At 43.7% G+C, this 8119-nt stretch overlaps 1 protein-coding gene across 5 annotated transcripts in view; it reads left to right on the forward strand.

The window, feature by feature from the left end:
* LOC119160848 (sodium-coupled monocarboxylate transporter 1) overlaps positions 1–8119 on the forward strand; it is a 407992-nt gene that overhangs the window by 351079 nt on the left and 48794 nt on the right. The gene's annotated exons all lie outside the window — the stretch shown is intronic.

Here is an 8119-nt window from a genome sequence, read left to right on the forward strand (position 1 = left end):
ATGCGTGATTACGGACAGAGACACGTCGTTTACAGCATGATTGATGGAGGACATTTTTAAGTTGAGCTGCACAATCATCAAAAAACGACGGCTTATCACCCGCAATGCAATGGATTGGCAGAGAGGCTTAACAAGACCGTAGCAGACATGCTGTCATTCTATGTGGACGTACAACACAAAACTTGGGACGAGATTCTTCCATACATCACGTTTGCATTCAATACGGCAACGCAAGAAACAACGCGTTTTCCGCATTTTCGACTTGTTTACGGACGCAACGTGTGAACCATGCTCGATGCTATGCTTCCGTGTCAGCAAAGCAATGCACTTGCTCCACACGCTGAGCAATACACTCAATACGTCGAAGAGGCTCGTCAGCTAGCTCGCATAAACATCAGTCACCAACAAGATGCCGACGCACGGTGTTACAACCTCTGCCATCGAAACGTCGCCTACCACCCTGGAGACCAAGTGTAGGTGTGGATCCCTGTACAGCAACTAGGCTCATCTGAAAAACTCCTAAGCCGTTATTTTGGACCGTACAGTGTTCATAGACTTGTCACAGATCTTGCCAACGAGGTATTTCCGGATGGCGCAGCGTCGTCACCTCGACAGCTTCGGCCCGCAACCATGCTTGTCGTTCGGCGGAAGCCCTACTTCGCACAGTGGCCTTTGTGGTTTTACCTGTTACGACAGGCCATGACACTGCCTTGCTGCTGCTGTTTGTGTTCTCCCGTAATTTTATGCCTTTTATTTTTGTACTAGGTGCGAATGTTGGCGAAACTTCCTTATTTGCGCTGCGAGTTCTGGCACTCTCTTTTTTGGTTCTCTAGATAGGCTAGTGTATGCCTTCACTTTTTTCTTTCTTTACGAGCATCGCGTCGATGCTTTCAAAGAGGTGGAGACTAGTGCTTGGATGAGATCCATCAGTGAAAGAGGACAAAAACGATCTTTCTAAACCGCTGCTTGGCTAGTCGACTCGACGAGCCCATTATATCAAGTTTGTCGTGTAAAACGCGGCAGTAATATAATATGACTATTGTACGGAAAACCACACAGAAAGAGTGCAAACGAAAAACAAGAAGAAAATTGGAAAAGTCAAGTTTAGAAATTTTGAGATTTCAGGGGTTGTAATAACCACTCTGCAGTGTTTACTTCACCTTCCCATTTAGAATTTTTCCGTCATAAATAATGAATGCTTGATTGAACATCGTAAAGGTGTACGTTTGGATGCTTTAATTTATTCGCAAACGGCATTGAAAGCATCCCTGTGGCAATGTGCCAAAACTGAGGCACCAAATCTTAGTGTAGTTTCCACCGTCAATGTAACACCTATTTTTAGAAATGGAACAACTAGAAACCTTTTTATAAGTATAATTTATTGGCGACAATGCAAAAATTGATGTTCTATTGATTCCATTTCTTCGCGAAATTCGCCGAGCGGTGATATTGTCTGACCAGCTCGGTGCAGTTACAGCTTTAGGAGGGGGGGACATGACATCAGAATTTAGTAATTAAAGCTTCGAGCTTTCTGGACTGGCTCAAGTGGGGTCGTCATGGAAACTTGAGGTGGTTATATTCTGTCAATGTAGTTACTTTTTCTATCATATCAATGTCCAGTGCTGATTTTCGATATCTTATTGCTGTAATATATTCAACATCTGGCAGTATGGATAACCTTGGGCCATCTAGTGCGGCTCGTGCTAAAGCATTGGCCAGTTCATTCAATCTTAAGCCACAGTGTCCCGGAACTCATAGTAACCTCAGGAGTCTCAGCTGCGGTGGTACTAATGTTCTGAATGTCCTGAGAATTCGAGAGTTCGCAAAAGCTGTCAGAGCTGCACAAACTAAAAGAGAATCCATCCTTATGACTGCGTTGTTTTGATTTGATGGAAGTTTTCGAAGAGCTAAAATAATCGCCACACGCTCCGCTTCGATAGCTGCAGTAAAATTAGGCAGGCTCAATGAAAAGACCAGTCAAGCGAATCAGAGGCAATGCTAGCACCTGCGTTTTGATTATTTACTGAAGCATCTGTGGCTATTATATTTTTAGTTTCTGCATACTCTATGTAATCCAATAATATGTTATTTAAAATTTTGAGAGATTATAACTTGACGTGTTGGAGAAAATATCATCATAATCAATTATACCCCGACAATTCAATTCATTAGTGTCATTTACATTTCTAATGTTCACATTTATACTTTGTAGATTCTTTTGTACAAACATTATCCGGGGTGTGTCAAACCGTGGCCATTGAGCAAGAAAGAAGGCGTTTGGGTTTGTGATAGAAGCATATTGAGATATTCTTGCCGGAAAGCTATAAACTTTTAAAAATGCTTGTATGTCAAATTGCGAAATCGAGAAAGTAGTGTAGGCAGGCGTGCTTCCTGGTACAGTACGTTGATAGCCACAAACCTAGGGAATCCCATTCGCAGTGCTTCTCGCTCCAAGCCAACTAGAGGTTTTGTTTTATAAGCAGGGCCACCCGAGAATAGTATGCATCCGAATTCCATGTCAGGGCGCATGTACATATTGTACAACATTACCAAGGCGTGCCTCCGTAACCCATATTTCCGGTTACATTACATAGCGTGTGCAGTAAGCCTGAGGCCTGTTGTGGCTTGGCAGTTATATACTCTATGTGTCGACTCCAGTTAAGTTTGTCATTATAAATGATTCCTAAATATTTTATAGAGTTTACTTGCTAGATGGGTTCCTCTTTATATAGAATTGAAATTGAAATTGGGTCTGCAAGCGGAAACACTAAGAGCGCACTTTTGGTGACACTTGACGATAATCAAATCGAATGCAAGAAAATTTTTAACATGTTATTATATCTTTGTTATTTAAGTTCTAATGAGTAAATATCACAGTCAGCAGCAAGGAATGCGATGCCATCAGCATAAATGTAGACAATAACTTCTTCGTCTGTTGGAATTGTGCTCAATAAAACATTAAATAACACTGGAGATATGCTTCTCCTTGGGGAACTCCGCGCGTTTGTGTAATTCTAGATGAATAATATCCATCTTTGATGCAATAGAATTCTCTTGATTTTAAAAATTCTGCTATCCACTCAATAAAATGTTGCGGGAAATTCAATCTCGAGCGTATATAACAAAATAAAGTGCTCCGTACTGTCATACGCTTTGGCTATGTCAAGCGTTACCAAAGCAACGTATTGCCTTCTTTTTCGAGTGACCTGTATTCAGCTACCTAAATCAGCATGGGCCCACTAAATAGAGAAATCACTACGAAAGCTGATTTGGTTCAGTTTCATTAACAAATTGTCTGCCACCCAGATACTTACACGGCTATGTAGGATCCTCTCTACTAGTTTGACCGTGATAGATGTTAGAGAGATGGCTTTGATATTATCGACTGTTGATCGTACACCTGGATTTTTTAGTATAGGAATGACCTGTGCTATCCTCTAATCCTGCGGCTCACATGAGTTTTTAAAGGGTAGTTTTTAACAATAGCGACGTGAATAGGCGATAAATTGAACAGAATTTTAATTATGGGTACTGTGAATCCATCTGGGCAAGGAGACGCACAGCGTAAAAGTTTAATCACGTTGTATACTTCAGTCTGTGTCACTTCAAGGCTAGACTTTGTCGTAGAGTTGTGCCAGTTGTTTGGCTCGACAGAGGTAAATCTGCTTTTCAGACCACGTGGCAACGTTCTCTTCGTCTTCCTCTTCTACGTGAGTTTACGCCACATTGGATGGTTCATACCTATTTCCGTGTTACAATATATATGGAGTACGGAATAAAGACTTTCGTTGGTTAGCACTGTATATTTTCACTAATGTTTCATACAGTGGACCAAATTTTGTTGGGACAATAGGTACATTAAGGGTGGTTTTCTTATAAACTTGCCGGAATAGGATGTGTTTGCGGGTTTTATTGATAACAAGATGGACAACATAAAAAACGTCCTTATGGCCTCAGTGTGATGTACAATTTGTTAATACTGCCAAATCACTAATGTGTAAAGTCATGTCAAGTGCGTGTGCAATAGATCTTCTTGTTCGCAATCTGACTCCACTGCCACGAGTACTAAATGTACGTGGATGATTCTATGTTACATGCGTGTGACCATCTTTTTATTTTGTCATTTTTGCGATCTACACCTTCCGCATACATATCTTATTTAGGCGTATTTATAAGAAACACAACCTCTATGACTTGTTATTTGACGAAGTCTGGCTCACCAAAAGAAACGTCAGCAAAAATATACACTGCCAAAACAACGAAAGTATTTATGCCCTATTTCTTATTCTATCACGGCCCGCGGAATGTTTCCCTACTATATGTATTGTCGGGAGCAAATCAAGACTGACAGCCTGCAGTTAACCCGAAGCAAAGCAACAAAAATGTTCCCTTCTTCTTTCACAGCCAAAAAGTGTGAGATACAACGGCTCGTTCTTCAATAGTGGCATGCGTCTACCCGCTCCCAATGAGCATCATCTCAGTGCTGTACATGAAGGCAAAAAAAGAAAATAAAGGACGAAGGTTACTATACAATCAAAAAAATGGCGTAAGGTGCATTAACGTAGTCGGTTTTGAATGAGGGGTAAAATAGAAAAAATAGCCAAAAACGTCGGAAAAAGCGAAAACAAAAAAGATGAAAACTCAGCAGTAAAGGGAGTCACTCCACTGGTGTGTCAAAGCGAGAAAAGCATAACTTCAGCCTTGAAACGTCAATTACTTCAGTTTGCTAAGGGCGACGGGACGTCTCGAAGTGGCTTCTGCGAGAACCCCGTAAGTACCGTCGCAGAGACATCGTACTACCTTTCAAGGGACGAAGTAGCGGCGAAGAAGGAACAACCACGCTGTTGAAAAGGGGTCCACGCCCACACTTCATCACCAGGCTTGAAAATAACTGCACGGTGACAAAGATTGTTGCGGCATGCGTCTGTGGTTCGGTGACACTAAATACGGCGGGGAGAGAGTTGATGGGCCGACTCTGCGCACAGCGCGAACTCGGTGCATCTGTATAATACATTCTCAAGCTGTCGGGCAAGAGCATCGTCATGACCTCGCAACCATGGACTAAGTGAAAAGGTTCCAAACCGATACTTTCTTGAACAGCAATATTATACAAAAAAGTTATGTAAATAAGCATATCATCCCAATTTTTGTGGTCGATGTCCGCCTATAGTGACAGCATTTTTGCAATTGTTCTGTCAAGTCGTTCAGACAACCCGTTTACTTGCGGATGGTAAGCCGTCGTTTTGCAGCGTTTTGTGCCCCTTAATGGCAAGGTTTCCTGCAGCACCTCTGCAGTGAAAGCAGTCCTACGATTAGTTATGACGACAGCTGGTGCACCCTGACGTAGGGTGATGCTGTGAATTAAAAAAAAGGCGATGTCTGCTGCGGTAGCTTTTGGAAGTGCCTTTGTATCACAGACGCGTTTTAAGTAGTCAGTAGTGACCACAAACCACCGCTTTTTGGACGAAGACATGGAGAATGATTCTGGCAAGGTCATGCCGATTTGATGAAAAGGCGTTTTTTGTCGGCCTATCAGTTGTAGTAGTCCCACTGGTCGTAAATTTAGAATCTTACGTCGCTGACAGTCCAGACATGTGCAAACGTAGGGCTTCACAGCCTTTGCGAGACGTGGCCAGTAGTAGGAGCGGTGAATTCGTTGCAGCGTGCGCGTGTAGCCGAGCTGTCTGGACGATGGCTCGTCATGACAGGCACGTAAAGTTTCACCGCGAAGCGTGGTTGGCGCAACAAGCAGATGCATAGCTAATGTCACATCAAAGTTTTTCTTAAAAAGCACTCAATCTCAAAAGCAAGCGGACGATAGAGAGCGTACACAGCTTCGAGAATATTGAAAATTGCGCCCTTCCAGGTAGTCAATGTGCGAGATGAGCTCCGAGTTACGCAGTTGCTGAGCCAAGCTGTTTGCTGATACGTCAAAAAGTATAGTCTCCTCGTCTTCATATTCTGTGCTCTCATTTTCGATTAGTGCACGTGAAAGGCAGTTAGCCTCAGTTTGTGTCCACTCAGAATTATGGACGATGGCGACGTCAAGTTCTTGAGACCGAAGGCTCAGTCGTGCAAGACGCTATCAGGGATCTTTGAGATCCGCGAGTTACAAAAGAAATAGTGGTCGCTAACTACCCTGAACTGGTGGCCATGCAAGTATGGGCGGGACTTTTTTATGACCTAAAAAACAGCGACGCATTCCTTTTAGGTTGCAGAATAGTTTTTTTCGCTAGGGATAACGTTCTGCTCGCGTAAACAATCACGTGCTCTAGGCCACTATGCCCCTGAACTATTACCTCTCCTAGTCTAATGTTGCTGGCGTCTGTATGTGACTCCGTATTGGCGCTTTCAGCAGCACAGGCGGAACTTACAGAAGGTTTTGAAGAGTGTCGAACGCATGGCGCTGATGTGGACTCAAAACAAACGAGACGCAGTCTTTTGTAAGCTTGTTGAGGGCTTCAGCGGTCTTCGATAAGTTTTCACAAAGCGACTTGAGTACGCACAAAGCCCGAGGTATTGGCGTAGGTCACGCTTGCTTGTGGACACGGGAAAGGCGCCAACGACGCGCGTTTTATGCGGATTCGGGTGGATGCTGGCATGGCTCACAACATGAACAAGTAACTTCAGTTCTTCATATCTAAAATGACATTTCTCAGTTTTGAGAGTCAGCTCCGATATTCTAATTACTTGAATAACTACCTGAAGGCGTCCTACGTGTTGTTCGAAGATGTCTGCAAAGACCACGACGTCGTCAAGGTAAACAAGACATAATTGCCATATGAGCCCCATAAGAACCATATCCATAATTCTTGGTAAAGTAGTTGGCACTGAACATAGACCGGAATGCAAGACTTTTAACTCGTACAAGCCGTCGAGAGTAATAAAAGCAATCTTTTTGCAATCACGTTCATCGCCTGCTATTCCGCAGTAGCCATCATGCAAATCCATTGACATAAATATTTAGCACAGCGCATATGGTCCAACGAGTCATCTATCCGAGGCAGAGAATGAACGTCCTTCACGCTCGCTGACATTGCCCAATTGACAGTAATGAACGCGAAAGCGCAATGTACCATCCTTCTTCTTTACCAGCCCACCTGGCGAAGCCCACAAACTGGTCGATGGCATGATGACGTCACCATGAAGCATCTGCTGGGCTTGGTCACGTATAGAGCCTTGTTTATTTTGCGACACCCTATAGGCATGTTGTCGGATGGGTCTCTCACTGGGTTGATGATGATATGATCCTGAGAGGGAAGTGGTGTTTAGTTAACCTTCAGCAAAGTAGTAAAGCAGTCGTCAAATGAGCCGAGTATAGGCAAAATGCTTCCTCGTCGTGTCGAAGGTGTACATTTGTTTACGTCGAGAGTGTGCGCGAAGCCCTCGTCAGGGGTATGCCATTCGATGAAAGTGAAGCTAACGTAGACGAACCTTGGGCGTCGGCCAGTTCTTCAAAATATACAGTGGCAGAGTGTTTCGTAAGGTGACGATAAACGTCACTGAAGTTCGTAACCAGCAGGTGAGAAAGTCTATTGCTAGGCCGAACGATTCCACGAGCAACGCAGATTTGTCAGGAAATGAGTAAAGGTAAATTGGCTTCTGTATATATGGCGTCAGATCCGTCCGATCCCAACTCCACTTTGACAAAGAGGTGTTCTCAAGGTGGGAGAGTCAAATATTCTTCGGTAACATTGAGTGCTGTCTTCGGGAATTACCTATTGTTCATTGGATCACAGAAATGGTCCTCAAATGACACAAGTAATTCACGGAGGTCGGTGACTGCGCCATATTCAAGAAGAAAATTCATTCCCGGGTGATTGGCCGAGAGCACACGCGCAATACGAGGAAAGACCCCGTAATTGTCGACGTACGAATTGGAATGCGTGCTGTGCACATACCAGTAGGCATCAGCAGACGGCCACGTGCCATGCACAATTGGGGTCTTTGTTAGGGCGTGGTAACATTCCTCCGTTCACATGCCAGTGTGGAGCTCATTACCTAACAGCCAGCTCCAGTGTCAACGAGAGTGTTGACAGCATGATTGTCAACGAAGACGGCAAATTCGGCCGCAACAATCTTTCTGCCGTCGGAGAACACTGAAAAACTCTAATGGTCA

Source organism: Rhipicephalus microplus, chromosome X, assembly GCF_043290135.1.
Source record: "Rhipicephalus microplus isolate Deutch F79 chromosome X, USDA_Rmic, whole genome shotgun sequence".
Classification (NCBI taxonomy): Eukaryota; Metazoa; Arthropoda; class Arachnida; order Ixodida; family Ixodidae; genus Rhipicephalus; species Rhipicephalus microplus.